We start from the raw sequence: 7,072 nt of genomic DNA, 5'->3' as shown, positions 1-7,072 counted from the left end.
GGGATTTGTTTTGTTTTTTCTGATCTGTAAGGAATTTGAGTAAATGCAAAATATCTCTTTCTCTCTTAATTTTTTCCAAATAACTATTGCCAAAAATATTTTAGGATCTGAATATTGCTTTCATAATCAGATGGTTTAAAATGTAGTTTAAATGAATTATTGACATAAGAAGACTACTCTGAGGCCAGGAGCGGTGGCTCATGCTTGTAATCCTAGCATGTTGGGAGGCCAAGGCAGGAGGTTTGCTTGAGCCCAGGAGTTTGAGGCTGCAGTGAGCTATGACTGCACCACTGCACCCCAGCCTGGGCCACAGAGTGAGACCCTGTCTTTAAAAAAAAAAAAAACAATAACAAAAAATTCAGAGCCAAATTTGATGTTCAAGCATAGTATAATAGCGATGCTGGCCGCTACCATTGGCATGTGTTCATTTTCCTGGTCCTGACTTTCTACTTCTATTCATATATTTCATTGTCATTTTATGTTTTTGATATAAAGTTATCATAGATCTTCCACTCAAGAACATGAATGAATATGAAAATAAAAAATAAATAAAACATGGTTTTGTGTTTACTGGGACAACTGGATACCCACTTGTCCCCCAAAATTTATTTATATGTTGGAAATTTAGTCCTAAATACACCAGTGTTCAAAGGTGGGCCTAATGAAAGGTATTTAGGTCCTGAGGGTTCCACTCTAATAAATGAATTAATGTCACCATACAAAGGCCTTTCAGGAGTAGATTCTCTCTTTTACTATTCTCCCACATAAGGACACAATCTTCCTCCTCTCTCAAGGACAGAGCAACAAGGCACCATCTAGGAACCAGAGACAGAACCTGCCGGTACCTTGATCTTGGACTTCCTAGTCTTTAGAACTGTAAGAGAATAAATTTCTAATCTTCATAAATTGCTCAGTTTCAGCTATTCTGTTATAGCTGCACAAATGGGCTAAGACAGACTCCATACCTCATACTACACAAAAAAATTAAATCAAAATGGATCAAAGACCCAAATACAAAAGCTAAAACTATGAAATACATGGAAGAAAACATAAAGGTACATCTTTATGACTGTGGCTTTGGCAATGGCTTCTTAGATATGACACCAAAAATACATACAACAAAAGAAAAAAATAGATAAATTGGACTGCATCAAAATTAGAAACTTTTGTGTGTTAAAGGATACCATCAAGAGAGTAAAAAGACAACCCACAGAATGGGAAATACTCTCAAATCATATATCTGATAAGAGAATTTATTCAGAATACACAAAGAGCACTTAGAATTCAATAACAAAGGCAAACAACCCAACTTAAAAATGGGTGAAGGATTTGAAGACATTTCCCCAAAGAAGATATACAAATGGATGACAAGCAAATGAAAAGATGCTCAATATCATTAAGGAAATGCAAATCAAAACCCCCGCTGAGATACTACTTCAGACCCACTAGGATTGTTATAATTAAAAAAAAAGAAAAAGAAAAAAAGGATCTCAGGCAAGGAGCACACCTATAGTCTAAGTTACTTGGGAGGCGGAGGTGGGAGGATTGCTTGAGGCTGGGAGTTTCAAGCTATTGTGTGTGATGACTGCACCTGTGTAGAGACAGTGCACTTCAGCCTGGGCAACACAGTGAGACCCTATCTCTTAAAAAAAACAAAACAAAACAAAACCCAGGTAAATAACAAGTGTTGGTGAGGATACATTGCTGATGGGAATGTAAAATGCTGCAGCTTCTATGGAAGACAGTTTGGCAATTCCTCAATAGAGTGAATATAGAATTACCATAAGATCCAGCAATTCTACTCCTAGTTATATACCGAAAGGGATTAAAACAAAAGCTTGTACAAGAATGTTCATAGCAGCATCATTCACAATAGTCAAACGGTGGAAACAACTCAAATGTCCATCAACAGATGAATAGATAAACAAAATGTAGTGTATCCATACAATGGAGTATTTTATAGCCATAAAAGTTCTGACACATACTACAACATTCATAAATCTTGAAAACATCACACTAAGGTACAACTGACCACATATTGTATATTCCATTTATATGAAATATCCAGAATAGGGAAATTTACAGAGACACAAAGCAGATTATGGTTGTCAGGGGCTGGAGGGAGCAGGGAATGGGGAATGACTACTTAATGGAAAGGTTTCCTTTTGAGATGATGAAATGTTCAGATACTGGTGGTGGTTGTGCAACATTGTAAATGTACTATATGCCACTGAATTGTATACTTTAAAATAGTAAAAATGGTAAATTTTATGTTGTGTGTATTTTACTGCAATAAAAAAAGAATAATCCATCAATTCATAAAGGGATAAACAAATTGGGGCCTACTCATGCCAAAACATAGGTACTGAGCAGTAAAATGGAATGAACCACTGATGTATGAAACAATATATTAATATATTACCCTCAAAAGCATTTTGCTATGTAAAAAAAATCCATGTCATTTATAAGACATTCTAGAAAAGGCAAAACTATAGAAATCAGATCAGTAGTTACCAGTGCCCAGGCGTAGAGGGTAGACTGAAAAGGGAGTTGTTCAACTTTTTTAGACATGTAGAAATGCTTTATATTGCTATTGTGGTGGTGATTATCCTTTGTATTTGTCACAATTCATCGAGCTGTACACCCAAAAAATGCGAATTTTGCTGCATGTAAATTAAATCTCATTAAAATTGGCTTAAAATATCAATATCAAGAAAGTATACCCACACTTTTAGAGAGATTCAGAAAATTATTAAAACATTTTCTTGAGCTAAGGAAAAAATAAGAATAAACTTAAAACAACATTTCTGGGTTTATCTAAGGCCTTTCCTCTGAGAAATGAATGTATATGTCTTTATTATTCTTACTCATGAGCCTCTAAGCTAACCTATATAAATATATGAAGTTTAAACAGAAATCCTGAAGACTTATTAAAAATTATTATCAGGAAGTATTCCAAATAAAATTCCACTGAAAAGAAAGTTCTGCTAGTGTAACATAAACCTCAGCTCTATTGTATTCAGGGAATTCCTTTTAAAAAGTATACTCTTGTTTTCAGAAATGTGGGCTAAGTATATCACATTATAGACAAAGATTACCCAGTGAACTAGCCTTCAGGTATAGGTATGTGATCTATTCCCACATCTTTCCAAGAAATACACAAATGAAAAAGTCACAAACCCCAAGGGATTATATTCTTTAATTTCGACTTTAGCACAGGCATAGCCACAAAATGCTGATTTTCCAGTATTTATCTTCTTATTCTCAAAAAATTGATGTCACAAACAAAATAATTAAAAATCAGCCAGGAAACAAATTCTGTAATTTGAAAAACAACACTTATATTTCATATCTTTCTCTCTATAGTGGGACTCTTAAGTTGAGACACTATATCCAAATCAGCTCCTCACTTCATTCACAGGCACGCATGATTATAACCTGAGTGATCTAACTGGCTATTCTGGTTTTTCTTTGAAGCTGTCAAAGGTCAGTAGTTTTTCAATGCCTAGCCCATACCTTATCTGTATTAAATTAAGGGATTTTAAATAATGATGCAACATGGTTGACATTCACCCTCTACTTATTTTACAATATAATTCCCAGGCTTATTAACATACTATGTGCCTTCTCTTCTAGGATCCTGGAAAAAACTACATTCTAGTTTTTAAAATTTTATTTCTTTAATTGACAAATAATAATTGCATATATTCATGGGGTACATAGTGTTGTTTTGATACACATAATATACAATGATTAGATCAGGATAATTAGCATATCCATCATCTCAAACATTTATCATTTCTTTGTATTGGAAACATTCAATATCTCCCTTCTAGCTATTTGAAACTATGTAACATATTATTGTTAACTATAATCATCCTACAGGGGTATAGAATACTAAACTTATTCTTCCTATCCAGCTGTAATTTTGCATCCTTTAACAAGTCTCTCCCTGGCCAGGCACAGTGGCTCACGGCTGTAATCCTAGCACTCTGGGAGGCCGAGGCGGGAGGATCGCTTGAGCCCAGGAGTTCGAGACCAGCCTGAGCAAGAGCGAGACCCCATCTCTACTAAAAATAGAAAGAAATTAGCCAGACAGCTAAAAATATATAGAAAAAATTAGCCAAGCATGGTGGTGCAAGCCTGTAGCCCCAGTTACTCAAGAGGCTGAGGCAGGAGGATTGCTTGAGCCCAGGAGTTTGAGGTTGCTGTGAGCGAGGCTGATGCCATGGCACTCTGGCCCAGGCAACAGAGTGAGACTCTGACTCAAAAAAACAAAAAAACACAAGTCTCTCCTTATTCCTCCCTTCCTGTGACCCTTCCCTGCCTCTAGTATCCCCTGTCCTACTTTTTACCCATGTGGTGTTTAACTTTCTGTCACTGGCTCATTTTGTGGGACCATATGGCAGCTCTATTTGTGGTTATCTGAGGAACTTCCACATTGTTCTCCATAGTGGTTGCATGAGTTTACATTCCTACCAGTAATGCATAAGAGTTCCCTTTTCTCCTTACCAGCACTTGTTATTTTTTGATGATAGCCACTCTAACTGGGGTGAGATGATATCTCATTGTAGTTTTGATTTGCATTTCACTGATGATTAATGATATTGAGCATTTTTTGATATATTTGTTGGCCAGTTTTAGGTCTTTTGTTGAGAAATATCTGTTCAGATCATTTGCCCATTTTTTAATCAGACTGTTTGTTTGCTGTAGAGATGTTTGAATTCCTTGTGTATTCTGGATATTAATCCCTTGTCAGATGAGTAGCTTGCAAATATTTTCTCCCATTCTGTAGGTTGGGAGAACCTACAGAACTCTATAGATTGCTTTCCTGTGCAGAAACTTTCTAGTTTGACAGACTCCCATTTGTTTATTTTTGCTGCTGTTACCTGTACTTTTGAGGTCTTATTCATAAAATCTTTTCCCAGATCCATGTTCTAAAGGGTTTCCCCTATATTTTCGTCTAGTGGTCTTATCATTTTGGGTCTTATGTTTAGGTCTTTGATCCATTTTGAGTTAATTTTTGTGTAGGATGAGAGGTGGGAGTCTAGTTTCATTTTTCTAAATATGGATGTTCAGTTTTCCCAGAACCGTTTGTCGAAGAGACTGTCCTTTCCCCAGTGAGCATTCTTAGTACTTTTGTAAAGAATCAGTTTGCTGTAGATATGTGAATTAATTTCTGGGTTGGGTATTCTGTTCCACTGGTCTATGTGTCTGTTTTATGCTAGTACCATGTTGTTCTAGTTACCACAGCTCTGTAGTATATTTTGCAGTCCAGTAGTGTGATGCCTCCAGCTTTGCTCTCTTTGCTTAGAATTGCTTTGGCTCTTCGGGGTCTTTCGTGGTTCCAACCAAATTTTAGATTTTTAAAATATTTTTGTGAAGAATGTCATTGGTATTTTGATAGGGATTGCATTGAATCTGTAGATTGCTTTGGGTAGTATTATGATTTTAACAATATTAATTGTTCTAATTCATGACTATGGGATGTCTTTCCATTTGTTTGTGTCTTCTTCAATGTTTTTCATCAGTGTTTTGTAGGTTTCCTTGTAGAGGTCTTCCATCTCCTTCATTAAATGTATTCCTAGGTATTTTATTTTTTTGTAGCTATTGCAAATGGGGTTGCCTTCTAGATTTCTTTTTTAGCTAGTTCATTGTTCATGTATGGAAATGCTACTGGTTTTTGTATATTAGCTTTGTATCCTGCAACTTTACTGATTTCATTTATCAGTTCTAAGAGTTTTTTTGTAGATTCTTTAGGCTTTTCTATATATAAGATCAAGTCATCTGCAAACAGACACAATTTGACTTCCTCCTTTCCAATTTGTATACCCTTTATTTCTTTCTCTTGCCTAACTGCTCTGTTTATGACTTCTAGTACATGTTGAATAAGAGTGGTGAGAGTGGGCATCCTTGTCTAGCAGGGTTTTTTTTTCTTTTAGCATGTTGAATCCCATTCTCTCATTTCTTGTAAGGTTTCTGCTGAGAAATCCAGTTATTCTAATGGGGATTCCCTTATATTTGACTTGATGCTTTTCTCTTGCTGCTTTAAAAATTCTTCCTTTGTCTTTGACTTTTGATAATTTGATTATAAGATGCCTTGAAGACAACCTGTTTGGATTGAATTAATTTGAGGTCCTTTGAACTTCTTAGACCTGAATGTCCATCTTTCTTCTAGGACTTGGGAATTTTTCTGCTATTATTTCATTAAATATGGTTTTCTCAACTTTTCCAACCTCTTCTCCTTCTGGAATGCCCATAATACAAATATTTGTTTAATGGTAAATTCTGTAAGTTTTCTTCATTATTTTTCATTCTTTCTTATATCTGCCTGCATTATTTCAAAAGACTTATCTTCAAGTGCAGAGACTTTTTTCTTCTGCTTGACCTAGTCTGTTGTTGAAACTCTTGGTTGTATTTTTTATTTCATTTATTGAATTCTTCAGCTCTTGAATTTCTATTTGGTTCTTTTTAAAATTATCTATCTCTTGAATTATTTTCTTGATTTTTCTGAATTATCTATACATATTCTCTTGTGTCTCACTGAGTTTCCTTAAGATCATTATTTTGCATTCTTTTTCTGTCATTTCATGTATTTCTTTATGATTATGGTCTGTGACTGGAGAATTATTGTTTTCCTTTGGAGGTGACAAGTTGCCCTGCTTTTTCATGGTTGATGTGTCCCTACAATGATTTCTACACATCTGGCGAAAAAGTTGCCTCTTCTAGTTTTATGGAGTTGGTTTTGTAGGGAAAGACATTCATATGAATAAGTCTGGGGTGTCATTTCAGTGGGGGTGCATTGGCCTTGTTTCTAGGTGAATGCAGTAATGTAATCTCCATGGAGTTTCTTCACTTGTAATCCACACTGGTGGCATTTGCATGTTTCTCAGTGTCCTAAGCTGAGAGAGTTTGTTGTAATGGTGGTGTGGTTTTGCTAGGGGTGGACTTGCCAGGCTCTTTCTCAGATGAGGGGAGTGTGTATGGACAGGGAATTGGCCAACTTGAGGTCTGGCTTGCTGGGGTTGGGGCCATGGGGCTGTTACTCTGGCAAAGAGTGTAGACTGCTCAG

This window comes from Lemur catta, chromosome 3, assembly GCF_020740605.2.
Source record: "Lemur catta isolate mLemCat1 chromosome 3, mLemCat1.pri, whole genome shotgun sequence".
Taxonomy (NCBI): domain Eukaryota; kingdom Metazoa; phylum Chordata; class Mammalia; order Primates; family Lemuridae; genus Lemur; species Lemur catta.
This window is presented reverse-complemented; position numbering follows the sequence as displayed.